Below are 15900 nucleotides of genomic sequence, written 5' to 3'. Positions count from 1 at the left end.
ATTATACGTTCAGTAGCAATAGTCGTCTCAATCAAGTTTTCTTCCTGTTGCATATCATAATTCGACCTATTCGTTGTCATCAATGAACGACAATCTTCACCAACATGTCCTTGTCGTTTGCACACATTACAATATGATGGAAGATTGTCAAACACAAACTCCTGTAAATGCTCAATAACCTTACCAGATTTCTCATCAATGAATTGTAACTTAATATTCTTGGGATGCTTATCAAGGAGATCAATAATTACCTTGACCCTCGCTGTGCTAGGTCTTGTCCTAGTTTGTGTGGCTTTATCTATAGCAATAGGTTTTCCCACGGCTGATGCAATTGATAGTAAAGGCTTCTTTGCAAAAAGGTTCGTCGGCAAATCTGGAAACGACACCCATGCCACTGTTTTTGATGTCTCCGCCTTAGGATCGTAATCTTGAGTCCATGGGAATGTACGATATTGATGTTGTTGACCTTTGTATTGTAGATAACCAACCTGTTTTGAGACAATCGCTACAAAATCCTCATAAGCATCACATCGAATCAACAGTTGCCTAACTGCGAGCAAGCCAATCAAGCATCGACCCTTAATCCCAATTTGTGCTGGAATTATTTTACGAAGTTCCAGTAATTCTGGTGCACCATATGACAGCTTCATCACCACAGCTTGGTGGAGACCTTCTTCAACTGCATATTCCTCCAATTCCTTAACAGAAAATTGTATCATAAGTTGTCCATGAACATTTTAGACAGGTTTAAGGATCGTTTTAGTTACTGCTTGCAATTTTGCCGAGAATAGTGAAGCATAAGAATTTGTTTTAGAGCTGGGATCCATCTCTCCCACAGCATGAAGCTGGGGAGAGGCCTGCACATCCATGACTGAAGCTAACTCACCATTTTTGTACAAGAAAATAGAAGAAGCAGCGCTGAAATTCTGGAAAAACTTGGCGCTACAGTGACTCTCGATCTAAAATCAAGATTTGTTACAGATGGCTATGGATTTGAGGATGAAACCAACTGGGGATTGTTCGCAAAGAGAAGGGGGTTCTTTTGAGACCAATCTTGCGAACTTACCTTGCCGGACGCCGGAGTTATGGGCCGTGAATAGTAACGGCGGTGAAACTCATTTCCGAACTTTTTTCAAAAAACTTACAAAATTGTATGAACAAACATATTTTTAATTTTTTTTACATTCATTTCCCTCTTACCTTTTTCTTTTGTAATAAAATAAGAAAAGAGAAGGAAAAAAACAGTTTTTTGGGGGGTTTCAATTACACACGTGTCTTGTTATAACCATATGTCTTCTTATTCTTTCGGACTTTCCTCTAACTCTGATTTGCGCCTTTTCGACCTCTATATAATTCCATTTATTTCCCTTGTCTTTCTCCATAATCCACTACTTCATTCTTCCTTTTCTTTATAATTTTCTCTCTTTCCTTTTATTATTTTCGTCCAAATTATTTTTTTCCAAATGCAAGCCACCAATATTTCCCCTCTTTCTCAAAGCTTTATTCACAAACCCCACATTTCTCCATGTGTTACATGCAAAATTCTCATCAACCCTTCAAAGCAAAATACTAAAACAACACCTCCGTTGCCAGGGAAAAAGATATTTCCATTAAACCCGGTTGAGTACGAGCCGCCTAAATTGAACCCTTTTCAGAAACTTGCTGCTTCTTCCTTGGACGTGGTGGAGAAATGGGTTTTGACGGAGTTGGAAAAGAAGCACAAGTTGAACCGGACTCTTGACCCGGAAATTCAGCTGCAAGGGAATTTTGTACCGGTTCAAGAATGCCCGGTTCAGCATGGACTTGAAGTAGTAGGGCAGATTCCGTCAACTTTGTATGGTGTTGTGTAAGAAATGGAGCTAACCCTTTATTCAAACCGATTAAAGGTTATCACTTTTTTGAGGTGACGACATGATTCATGCCGTCACGTTGGGTTCAGGGAATAAAGCTAGCTATTCTTGCCGGTTCATTCGCACAAACCGGTTGGTCCAAGAAGCAGAATTAGGTAAACCGGTTTTTCCTAAACCGATTGGTAATTTGGATGGCCATTTGGGTTTAGCTCAGCTTGCTCTATTATTAGCTCGAGCCAGCTTCGGTTTAGTGGATGTTTCAAAAGGATCCGGTGTAGGTAACGCCGGTTTGGTTTATTTTAATGGCCGGCTTTTAGCCATGTCAGAAGATGATCTCCCGTACTGTGTGTCTATTACAAAAGATTGTGATCTTGAAACAAATGGCCGGTTCAATGTTAACGGACAAATTAACGATCCGTTAATTGCACATCCTAAGGTGGACCCCGCAACAGGGGAGCTTTATACGTTAAGTTACAATTTGTTAAAAAAACCTTACCTCAAATTCTTCAAATTCGACGCGTGCGATCGTAAGTCACGTGACATCTCCATTTCCCTCCAAAAGCCCACCATGATACATGACTTTGCCATCACGGAAAATCACGTGATCATCCCGGATTATCAAGTGGTATTCGGGATATCCAGGATGATTCGGGACAGGTCACCCATGGTATTCGACCCAAATAAAATCTCTCGATTCGGAGTGTTGTCGAAAAACGACCATGACGAATCGAGAATCAAGTGGGTCGAAGTTCCCAACTGTTTTTGCATGCATTTGTGGAATGCATGTATTGGGAAAAATTACATTTATATAAGGATGATATGTCGAGACACGTGGACTGGTCAAATAGTCAAAGAATTACAATTAATCAAGAGGCACGAGCAGCAATAGAAACGAGCAAGGATAAAGGAAGAGGCACGGGTAGTCGTACCTGTTTAAGTCATTTATATCCAAGAATCAAAAGGAATGGATCTGACCATAGTAAAGAGCGCAAATACAGAATTTGACAAGAATTAAATACTGGATACGTTAAGGAATTTGTATTGATATAATGATTATGTAATGTAGTATTCAATGTCTTTAATTATTCATAATTACCTCATTATGATTTGGGAAAATGCATATCTTTAAGATACCTATAAAAGGGAGGTATCTGATCAATTGTAGGGACAAGGGATATCATTGAAATATACTTTGATTTACCTGTTTTTCTCTTGATTACATCCTAATTACTTCAAATTATTTTCCTTTGCATATTCTTTTGATTATCAGTAATCCGTGTTCTTCTAAATTCTAGTTGTGACTGAAATTCTATTTTTTGGTTAAACAAATTGGTTCCGTTACCGGGAATCTGATAATCTATTTTCTTTTCACTTGACCTTCCTTGTTGCATCAATTATGTCGAATAACAATGACAACACCCCGAGAAACCAAGAGAACCAACAAAGTCAGGGAGGTCCACAGAATATTAACATTCAAGTTACTACTCCGCAAGACTCTCCACGGTAATATCGTGAGGGTACTCCTGATGGGTCTCAAATAAACGAGTATGTTCAATTTGAAAATGCTGAAGCTGTTGATGAAGCTTTGCAGAAATTAATTGCCGCTCAGGTCAACAAAGCTGTTGAGGCACTTTTTAACCAGTTACCTGTTGCAACACCCACACGAAAACCCTCGTTCTGGACTTGTTAATTCAGGTAGCGGTGGAACTCCCAGTAAGTCACAGGAGAGAGAACCAGGTAATGTCATTAATTCTGATTTAGTACTAACATTGCAGAAACAGCTCAAGGAGCAAAGTGAGCGCATAGAGCAGATACCCGGGGTGCCGCCCATAATCAAAAGGGTAAATATGGATAGATATTCGCAACAATCCTGGAAGCCAAGTGTTTCTCCACTCCCAATACCAAAAAAGTTCAAAATGCCTGATATTTCAAAGTATGATGGAACAACAGACCCACGAGATCACGTGACTGCGTTCACAACGGGTGTAAAAGGCAACGATTTGACTAAGCAGGAAATTGAATCAGTCTTAGTCAAAAAATTTGGTGAAACACTCACCAAAGGAGCGTTAACATGGTATTCTCTTTTACCCGAAAATTCTATAAATTCTTTTGCTGAGCTTGCAGATTCTTTCATCAAAGCACACTCGGGAGCTCAAAAAGTAGAAAAAAGAATGGAGGATATTTTTAAAATCAAGCAGGGGGACTCTGGACTGCTTAGAGAATTCGTGGACAGATTTCAACGTGAAAGAATGACATTGCCACGCGTTCCTGACAACTGGGCAGCGATAGTTTTCACAAGTAATTTGAATGAAAGGAGTTCGGAAGCTACGAGGAGACTTAAGGAAAGCCTTCGAGAATTCCCATCTACAACGTGGAATGATGTTTATAACAGGTATAGCACGAAGTTGAGGATTGAGGAAGATATTGTTCCGCAATTCCAAAAAGATAAAAAGATAAGTTCGAGACGGGCGGAGACCGAAAAAAGGTCCGGTAAAAATAGGTACGAGACTTATATGGGACCTTCGGGAAAAGACTCACGGTCAAAGCAGGATAGTCGAAGGTACGATCATAGATCAAGAAACAGAGAATTAGGTTCTTCATCAAAATTTAGGAATGAGCGAAACAACAGAGAGTCACAGGATGACGATATAAATTTAAAAGCAAGATTCGGTGGTTATAACTTCAACGTCAGCACCTCTGAGCTCGTGGTTGTTTTGAGAAGCATGGGAGATAAGGTTCGGTGGCCAAAGGAAATGAGATCAAATACAAATAGGCGTAACCCTGACCATTGGTGCGAGTTTCATAATGACCACGGGCACAAAACAGCAGATTGCAGATTCTTACAAAGTGAAGTTGATCATTTATTAAAACAAGGATATCTTACTGAGTTGTTTAGTGAGAAAGGCAAGCAGGCTTACATGAAGAACAGGCAGGAGCCTCCAAAACCACCTTCTCCCAAAAGAACTGTTAACGTTATAAGTGGGGGTGAAGACGCCAATGGTATATCATATACTGCAGCTAACAAAACTTCCAAAGTAACAATTACCCAAGGGAAACGGGTGCGGCATATTTTAGAGGAAGACAGTATAACATTCAATGATGCAGATACAGATGGCGTATCAACCCCTCATAACGATGCACTGGTAATTTCTTTAATTATACATGATACTTATGTGAAACGAGTTTTGATTGATCCAGGTAGTCCGTCAACATTATTTTACTAAGAGTACTACATGAGATACAAGCTGAAGATAGAGTAATACCAAAGGCGCATACTCTATCTGGATTTGATAATTCTAATGTTGTCACGAAAGGGGAGGTAATACTTACCACATTTGCTGAAGGGGTCGTCAAAGATACAAAGTTCCAGGTAATAGACATGGAGATGGCTTACAACATGATTCTTGGAAGACCCTAGATCCACGAAATGGATGGTGTTCCTTCGACCTTGCATCAAGTTATTAAATTTCCATCGCCATGGGGAATCTGTCAAATTCGTGGAGATCAACATATTTCCAGGGCTATCAACTCCGTTGCAAATACAAGCATGAGAAGTGAAGGTAAATAGCAATCACAGAAGGCAGTTGAGGACTTCGCAGCACAAGCCTCGACTGAACAAGGGCAAATAGACGTAGACTCAAGGCCTAATACCATTCAAAAACCAGAAGAGAATGAAAATATCAAAACAACGGTAGAGCAATTAGATCCTGTCGTGTTATTTGCTCAATGGCCTGATAAAAAAGTCTATGTATGAGCCAATCTTGACCAAAGGATGAAAGGTAAGTTAATTGAATTTTTGAAAACTAACATGGACTGCTTTGCTTGGTCCCACTCTGACATGACAGTAATACCCCCAGAAGTGATGACTCATAAACTAAATGAAGATCCATCATACCCCCCTGTGAAGCAAAAAAAAAAGAAAGCAAGGGACTTTCAAGAATCAGGTGATTCAAGAAGAAGTCCGAAAATTGCTAAAAATTGGTTCCATTCTAGAGGTAAAGTATCCTAACTGGTTAGCTAACACTGTTGTGGTTACGAAGAAGAATGGTAAGTGGTGGGTTTGTGTAGATTACACAGATCTTAACAAAGCCTGCCCTAAAGATTCTTTTCCACTACCGCATATAGATCAATTGATTGATGCAACTGCAGGTCACGAGCTGTTAAGTTTTTTAGATACATATTCAGGTTATAATCAGATTAAAATGGATTCAGGAGATGAAGAAAAAACTTCATTCATAACAGAAAGGGGGACTTACTGTTATAAGGTAATGCCCTTTGGCCTAAAGAATGCAGGTGCAACGTATCAGAGGTTAGTTACCAAAATGTTTCAAGAACATTTAGAAAAGACCATGGAGGTATATATAGATGATATGCTTGTTAAAACTCAGTACTCAAAAGATCACATATCACACTTATCCGACACATTTTCGATTTTGCACAAATTTAATATGAAACTAAATCCCGAAAAATGTGCATTTGGCGTTGCTTCAGGTAAGTTTTTGGGTTTTCTTATTTCTAAGCGTGGCATTGAAGTGAATCCTACACAGATTAAATCCATTGAGGAAATTCCAGACATACTTTCAAACAAGAAAGAAGTTCAAAGATTAACAGGAAGAATTGCAGTTTTGGGAAGATTCATTTCTAGATCGTCAGAAAAATGATTCAAATTCTTCTCAGCCCTTAAGAAGCAGGATCATTTTGAATGGAATGAGGAATGTCAACAGGCACTTAGGAATTTGATAACGTACTTATCAAATCCACCTTTGCTGGCAAAACCAAAGGCTGGGGAAAAACTACTCATCTACCTTGTTGTTTCGGAAGTGGCGGTAAGCGCTGTTTTGGTTCGAGAAGAACAAGGTAAACAATCCCTATCTATTACGTAAGTAAATCATTGTTAGGTGCGGAGACGAGGTATCCTCAGTTAGAAAAACTTGCACTTGCATTAATCATGACATCTAGAAAGTTAAGACCTTACTTTCAGTGTCATCATATCATTGTAGTAACTGCCTTCCCTTTATGTAATATATTACATAATCATGAGTTATCAGGTAGGTTAGCTAAGTGGGCAATAGAGTTAAGTGAATACGAAATTGCATACCAACCTAGAACTGCTATAAAATCTCAAGTATTAGTTGATTTCGTGGCTGATTTTAGCCAGGGAATGCAGTTAGAAGCAGAAAAAGAATTGCAGGTATTCAATGGAGCTAACCCAGGGACTTGGACTTTATTCACTGATGGCTCGTCTAACGTAAAAGGAGCAGGTTTAGGGGTCGTATTGGTACCACCTACGGGTGAAACCATTCGGCAAGCTATCAAATGTCATTCCATAACTAACAATGAGTTAGAATATGAGGCTATGATTGCAGGTTTAGAACTGGCACGGGAACTTGACATAAATCAGATTATAATCTAGAGTGATTCACAACTCGTAGTCAATCAGATGTTGGGGACTTATACAGCCAGGGAAATAAGGATGCATCAGTACTTGGAAAAGGTACGGGAATTGATAAAACAATTTCAAAATTGGAAAGTTAGACAAATACCCAGGGACTAAAATCTTGAAGCAGATGCCCTAGCTAATCTCGCATCTGCAGCCGACGTGGCAAATGATGCAAATGCCTCAGTGATACAGTTATTTCATTCAGTTCTTGATCCTGATGTGAGTGAGGTAAATTTTAATAACTTAACATGGGATTGGATGAACGAAATTGTTGCTTTTTTGCAGTATGGAACCATCCCTGATGACAAGAAAAAGGCTTATGTGCTATGAAGAAAGGCTGCTAGGTACTGTTTAAAACAAGGCAATCTATATCGTAAAATGTTCGATAGTCCCTTGGAAAGATGCCTTGGACTTTCGCAAACAGAGTATGTAATGAGAGAAATACATGAGGGACATTGCTGGAATCACGCAGGTGGAAGATCACTGGTAAGAACCTTAATTAGGGCAGGTTATTACTGGCCTAAAATGGAAGAAGAAGCGGAAAGTTTCGTAGCCAAATGTCATAAATGCCAAAGGTACAGTAACAATATGCATAGACCTGCAGAACTATTACACCCGGTCATTGTTCCATGGCCATTTATGAAATGGGGAATGAATACCGTGGGTCCATTACCACAAGCAAAAGGAAAGGTAAAGTTTTTGTTTGTTCTCACTGATTATTTTACTAAATGGGTGGAGGCAGGTGCATTCAAACAGGTGCGAGAAAAGGAAGTCCGAGATTTTATTTGGCGGAATATCATATGTCGATTTGGCGTACCAAAGGAGATCGTATGTGATAATGGCCCTCAATTTATAGGAGCTCAAATCATGGAATTCCTTCAAAGTTGGCAAATTAAAAGAATAATGTCTACGCCTTATCATCCAGTGGGTAATGGGCAAGCAGAATCAACAAATAAAGTCATTATCAACAATTTTAAGAAACGATTAGAAGAGTCAAAAGGGAATTGGCCAGAAGTGCTACCTGGTGTTTTATGGGCATATCGTACAACGGCGAAAACTAGTACGGGAGAAACACCGTTTTCATTGGTTTATGGAACTGAAGCTTTGATTCCAGTCGAGATAGGAGAACCGAGTACCCGATTCACATAGGAGACACAAGAATCTAATGACGAGGAGATGCGGGTCAACCTAGATTTACTCGAAGCAAGGAGAGAAGCTGCACTAATAAGAATGACAGCACAAAAGCAGGTCATAGAACGATACTACAATAGAAAAGCATGCCTCAGGTTCTTCAAAATTGGGGACTTCATGCTTAAAAAGGTTTTTCAATCTACAAAAGCACCTAACGCAGGAAAATTAAGTCCAACATGGGAAGGACCCTACAGAGTTCGTGATGTTGCAGGAAAAGGAGCATATGAACTAGAAACAATGGATGACAAAGTACTACCTTCACATTGGAATGCTGTTCATTTAAAGAGATACTATTTCTAAGGGAAACCCACGGTCAGGTATAACCATTTTATATTTCATTTTTGAATTGTTAAAATTTTACTAACGATTTTAAATGATAGGCAAAAAGTTATCCCGTACTAAATGATGAGTCACGACCTGTAAGGCACACGGAGTAACCCAAAATTCCTGGCTTAGGGTTACAACTATTCTGATAGAAATAAATATGGGGTATGCAATCTTCATCTATAATCGCCCCTTCGAGTCCCGTGTGTTTTTCCCTTTTCAGGAAAAGGACCAAATGAGAGGAACTATCAAGTGCTCGAGGCTTCATACTTCAACACTCAAACACTTGGGGGACTACATAATATACATAGGCATGTATATAAAGAAGGCAAAGAAGATTGAGGGAAAATCAAGCCTAAAAGAGTCAAGTGCAGAGTAAAAGTTACGAGATGGAGCCACGAGCTGAGTTATAAGGAAATATACTAAAATGGGTTATAAGGAAAAACCCCGTACCTATAACTCTTGTTTTGTAAAAATCTGTTACAAGAAAAACAGTTACGAGAAAGTTATAGATGTACTTCAAATACATGTAAAGAATTATAAGTTCCAATAACAACTTGTCAAAGTTATTTCAAAGAAACATGTGTGTTCCTATTTCTTTTATCGTATGTTAACACCATTATGAAGTTGAGACGTCTACTTCATTAAGTGTCGAAATATAAAAGGGCCCTCTTTTATAAAACTCATGTTCAAATTAATTAGTCATGAGGATAACAGAAGCATTTTCGAAGAATAAAAATGCAAATTATTCTGTAAGTCCTTAAAAATTAAGGCAAGAATAAAGGAAACAAAAGTTTATAATAATAACACGAAGAACTTCTTAATATGTAATAATCTAAGACTAAGGACAAACTTAGTCATAAAACTACGAGACTATCTATATAGATTGCCCCATAAAAGACTTGGGGACTTACGACTTCAAAATCAACCCTCAAATAAAGTTAAGGGTCTGATTACAGTTTTTCATAACAAAAGCAAAGTCACTAGAATGTTCAAAACCGGTCAGTGAGAAGTTTGAGGAACCTAAGCAGGAGCATCAACAACAGTGGGTTCAATTTGGGCAGCTACATCAACAGATGCGGTTTCAATTTGGCTTGTAGCAACAGATTCGATTGGGCTTGAAAGAATTGGGTTACCCATATCAGCCTCAACATTCACGGGAGCTTCAGACACAGGAGAAGGGAAGTCCTGGGTTTTTTTGAGCCTTTTCATGGTTTCATTGATCTTGACAAACTCCAACTCCAGGTTGAAGTTATCTTGACCAGCTTCAAGTAGGGTATCACGACGAGAATTCAAAAATGCCCAACTTGTCTCGATAGTAGATTTTTCTTTAAGGATCTCATAAAACTTTTCCCAAGCAGCGATCTCATTCTTTAGATCTTCATTTTCAGCCAAGGCGGAGTTGTGGGAAACTTGAAGAGAGGCATGGGGGCATTCTAAAATACGTACTTTATCAGTAGAGATTCTAAGATCCTCTTGTGCTTGAGTCAAGTTTTGCACGAGCTCCCCAGCGTAAACTTCCTTTCGGTCCTTTTAACTCTCTGATTTCTTCACTAGTTTTAGATAGTTGCTCTAAGAAGGAGGACTCGAGACGTTCTTTATCTTTTTCTGCTTGGCTCAAAGAAGCTTTTGCAACCGCCAATTCTGAAGTTAAAGCCCGCACTCGCTGCTCTAAGGTACTCTTGTTCTCTTGCAAGTTTTTTATATCAATCTGTGCACTCTGAAATTGTTATTTCCAATTGATTGCTTCCGAATGAGAATCACGTGCTATATTCTCCAAGGGGGCAATTCTTTTCATCATTTCTGTGCCAATAAGGTTGGCCTGAAAAGGGGAAAAGAAGTAAGAATCCTCAAAGATAGTCGGATTATAAAGCAAAAAAAAGGAAGAGAAGGAAAGCACCTTCAAAGTAGCATGTACGATATCATTCATTAAAGTCAGGGAACTATGACTCTCCAACTTGGCTTTTTCAATTGGGCCGATTAAAGGCTCCAACCATGCATCTCGACAGGAACTTCAATAGTTACCCGCCTTATAGCGGCACTTCTACTAGAAGAGCCCGCTTCTGTATGGTGAATGATAGGAGGGGGAATAGTCAAAGGAGGAGCCGGAAAATAGGTGAAAACAGTAGAAGAAGGAACGGAAATAGCTGGGGCAGGTAAGGAAGGAACCACAAGCACGGGAGTTGGAAAAGAAGATAAGGGTACTTCGTCTAAAATAGGTCCTACATCTTCACGGCCAAATCCGCTAATGAAAAGTTGGTCAATAGACTCACGAGTATCGTGGGGAGTGACGTCATTGTCAGGAATTACTATTGGAGTTTCAACAGGTTCGGTAAGAGAAACCGACACTTCAGCTTCGTCATCAGGTACGATGCGTCTTCTAACTCGAGGCCTTGTCACCAGGGAGCCCTCATCTCCCTCTTCTTCAGAGTCTTCCTCTTCTGCAGCTTTCCTTTTTGCAGAAGAAGAACCCAAAACTATTTCCCGAGCTCTTTCTAGAGAGATATGGGTTCCTGAAGGAGTATGGGTTCCCGAGGAAACACGAGAAGCCGCAACTGCTTCAGCAGTAACTCCTCGAACAGCAAATCCTGACGAAAAAAAGATATAAATTAGAGCAATAAAAGAGAATATAGACACGAAAGGCGCAAAATATAAATTCTTACCATGAGTCTTTACCTTCCAACCAAAACGGTTAAAAAGTATTTTCCAAGACCTACCGTCCATCGGTGCGATCTTCAACAATTTATCTACCCAACCACGGAAGTTGGGAACATCCCCCACAACTCCCATGGTAGCTAAAAAAACAACAAAGGCAAAATTAGAGAAGTTAGCAAACTTGAAGGAAAAAGGTACGAGAAGGTTAAAAGACTTACGTGCAAAATTCCACTTCTCAGAGAAGGGAACATTATCCTCACCCACTAAACCAACAGTGGGTGCAACAACAAATCGGGCATACCCGCCGCGGTCTTTATCATCTTCGGGGCTCACTAAAACCCTCTTACTCCTGGCTACTAGTGTAAAAACACCATTGCGAAAAAGCCTAGGTGAGTAAAGATGAATCAAGTAGGGGAAAGTAAAAGGAACTTCGGATCTAGTGGATAAATGCCTTAAACAGGCAACAACCCTCCATACGATCGAACCAATTTGGCCCAAACAGACGTTAAAGAAACGGCAAAATTTGAGAATGACTGGGTCAATCGCTGGTCTGAACCCTAAAGTAAAAGGGTATGTGTAAACAAAAGAAAACTCAGTTAAATAAGAAGTTATCCTTTGATTCGGATTAGGGATAATAATGGGAAAATCGTTACTCCAATGACAGTCCTTATGAACCACAGGAGTCAAAACTTCAGTAATTTGAGTGGGGTAAGTATCGACACGATCTAAAGCGGCAGTCTGGTTTCTAAGAGATTCCCTATCGTGATAAAAAGATAATTTTGTAGGGACTATATCTTCTACTAAAGGTTCGCGTAATGGTTCAGAAGGTTCTTTACTCCTAGAAGAAGATTTGTGAGAAACGGAACCTCTGGTTCTAGAAGATGGACAAGAACTAGAAGAAGGCATAGACGAACCACCTCGAGTAAATCTTAAGCTACGAAGCCTACCTCCATTTCTATGCCTAACAGGGGAATTGGGGAAAAAATCAACAATGGAAGCTTCTCGAGGGTGAGGGTTTGGTGAAGACATAGTGAAGAGGAATGATGTAAAGAAGAAGTAAACAAAGAATGGGGAAATTAAGTGTTCAGTAAAACTTTATGAGGTAAAAGACAAGGGAAGAAGTTATATTTATATTGATAATCGACCGCCAAAGGTAAAAATGCAGTGAAGGAAGGATCACAATTATTATAACTGGCACTTCGTAAATAGTGGAACTGTAAAAACCTTGAAAGAGGCTGCAAAAACTGCAGAACCAATGAAAAATTGATACGTGTACGGAGTATTAAATGGAAGTGACAATTGAAGCGTCAATTTTGTCATAATATTAATGGTGACAAATATTCTCGTTTTAATGAAATCCACTTCCCAAATATTCAACTGATGAATAAATGGAAAGTAGGGGGATTATCTGTATTGGGAAAAATTACATTTATATAAGGATGACGTGTCGAGACATGTGGAATGGTCAAATAGTCAAAGAATTACAATTAATCAAGAGGCACGAACAACAATAGAAACGAGCAAGGATAAAGGAAGAGTCACGGGTGGCCGTACCTGTTTAAGTCATTTATATCCAAAAATCAAAAGGAATGGATCTGACCATAGTAAAGAGCGCAGATACAAAATTTGACAGGAATTAAATACTGGATACGTTAAGGAATTTGTATTGATTATAATGATTATGTAATGTAGCATTCAATGTCTTTAATTATTCATAATAGCTTCATTATGATTTTGGAAAAACGCATATCTTTAAGATACCTATAAAAGGGAGGTATCTGATCAATTGTAGGGACAAGGGATATCATCGGAATATACTTTGATTTATCTGTTTTTCTCTTGATTACATCCTAATTACTTCAAATTACTTTCCTTTGCATATTCTTTTGATTATTAGTAACCCGTGTTCTTCTAAATTCTAGCTTTGACTGAAATTCTATTTTTTGGTTAAACAATGCATGGGAAGAAGTTGATGAACATGAAGGTGCAACCGTTGTCATTATAGGTTCATGCATAAGTCCACCGGAATCCATTTTTTTGGGAAGTGATGATCCATTAACAAGTGAATTATCCGAGATCCGATTAAACCTAAGAACGGGCAAATCAACCCAACGGGTCATGACATCGGGTATGAATCTAGACGCAGGGCAAGTAAACAAGACTAGACTTGGTAGGAAAATACGGTATGCCTTCATGGCTATAGTTGACCCATGGCCGAAATGTAATGGCATAGCAAAAGTCGATTTGGTCATGAGAAATGTTACAAAATTCTTTTACGGAGATGAACGATTTGGTGGCGAACCTTATTTCGTGCCAAGTAAAGGAGAAGAAGAAAACGAAGATGAAGGATATCTCATGAGCTATGTGAGAGATGAGAGGAGAGAAAAATCTGAATTAGTTATAATAAAAGCTTCAAACCTAAAGCAAGTGGCTTCGGTAAAGAGTGCCATATGGTTTTCATGGTACATTTGTTAGTTCACAGGATTTATACAAACAAATTTCATGCTAATATGATTAATAGTTTTAGTATGCAAAATTGATTACTTTTCAAGTGCTATCTGTTTTTTGGGGTTGGACTAGAAATCAGTTGTTGAATAATTAACAATTGTGGAATTTTTCATTTTTCCTCCATTTTTATGGAGACTTGTTATATTTGTGATTCAAGGGAAAGAAAGAAGACCACGAGAAACACTACAAAACTTTAGGACAACTTTAGTTTTCATCCACAATTCTTTTGCTCCCCAAGATTGGATTAGTGTGAAAAGGACGTGATGTACATAGAGACGGGACCACGATTTGAAGTTTATGAGTTATAGAATCTAATTTACTTAAGTTATTGAGTTCTAAATTAATAAATTGTACATATTTGATGAGTTTCTAAGACAAATACATAGTTTGGACAAAAGCTACTTGTCACGACCCAATTCTAGTATAGGTCGTGATGGCGCCCAACACCATTGTCAGGCAAGCCAACGCGGAAATATTAATAAGTTCTAGTTTTACTTTACTAAAACAGTTACAACAATTTCTTAATTTGAATTTAAAACAAGTGATAATTAGTAACGTACAAAAATAATTATACAATCCCAAAAGAATAGTCTACCAATGTGTGTGCCAAGACCTGGTATCACAAGTATGTGGGCATCTAGTAGAATATACAAAAGAATAAATCTATCCTACTATCTCGAATAGAGTAGACAGCCAAAAGTAAAGAGAGACTACATCATGCTGCTGAACGGCATAGGAAGGGAGCAGCTCACCGTGGAATCTCGGACTACGATCAAGAATGCACATCAGACTGGTAGCCAGATGTACCTACCTCAGATGTTGTACAATTAAGTACAGAAGCGTAGTATGAGTACATAAACAATATGTACCCAGTAAGTATCCCATCTAATCTCGAAGAAGTAGAGACGAGAGGTTGACTTGATACTTACTAGGGTCAAATAATATAATAAGTGTTATGCTAAGCATGGATATCACAAACAAGTAACAATTTATAGCAAGAAGTGATAGGTCATTTCCTGGATAATATCGCAGTTAGCCATTTACATTTCGAGGCATTTAATAAGGTAAGTCATGAATAAGATTTCACATAGATATCATGCGCACATTATGCCGAGGTCGTACGGCCCGGTCCAACAGAAAAGAAACTGTGCACTGCCAGAGGGTCGAATGGCGCGAACCATAGATGCATTTATTTCTACCGAGGCAATCGGCCCGATCCACAAATATCAATTATCATCAAGAAGGTACATAAAGGCACATTTATATTCACATAAATTCATACAAGTGTTCAAGCAAGTGCATACGTTCACATATATTCATTCCAAATCTCTAGCATATGCTAAGTGATCTCATTAGCATGAAAGGATATAAATATTCACAAATATGGCATGATACGGATCCAAAACTACCCGGACAATTAACATAATAGTAGCTACGTATGAACTCTCATCACCTAGTGCATACGTAGCCCCCACATTTAGTGGCAAATTATTCAATTATTTTACCTATGGGGACAATTCTCTCTTACAAGGTTAAAAAGGAGACTTACCTCGCTTCACGACCTACTTTCCGGTCCAAGCTTAAGCCCAAACCCTCAATTTGGTGCCACACACTCCTAGACTATCCAAATATTATAGAAATTAATCAATATAGGCTTAAAAGTTCATATCTCAACCATTAGGGTGATTCCCCAACCTAAATTACAAGATTCCTAAAATTCTACCCAGGGCCCACATGCCCGGATTTCGAAAATTTTTGAAGAAAGTTGTTACCCATAGCCTAAGGATGAAGAATATATGATTTTTACTCCATTCCATAACAAATTTCGTGGTTAAATCTTGCCTTTATCAAAACCCTATGTTTTCACCCAAATCCCATAATTTTCACTAATTTTAGTGTGTTAATCTACCCAAAACCCAAGTATTAAACTCA

General features: G+C 38.7%; 1 pseudogene; it reads left to right on the top strand.

Moving 5' to 3' along the window:
• The first annotated feature begins 1373 nt into the window (after window positions 1–1373).
• On the top strand, window positions 1374–13969 carry LOC107812751 (9-cis-epoxycarotenoid dioxygenase NCED6, chloroplastic-like; annotated as a pseudogene).
• Window positions 13970–15900: the final 1931 nt, after the last annotated feature.

The sequence above is a fragment of the Nicotiana tabacum genome, chromosome 7 (genome assembly GCF_000715075.1).
Source record: "Nicotiana tabacum cultivar K326 chromosome 7, ASM71507v2, whole genome shotgun sequence".
NCBI lineage: Eukaryota > Viridiplantae > Streptophyta > Magnoliopsida > Solanales > Solanaceae > Nicotiana > Nicotiana tabacum.
Note: the sequence above shows the minus strand (reverse complement) of the source record. Positions and strands in the feature narration are given on the sequence as shown.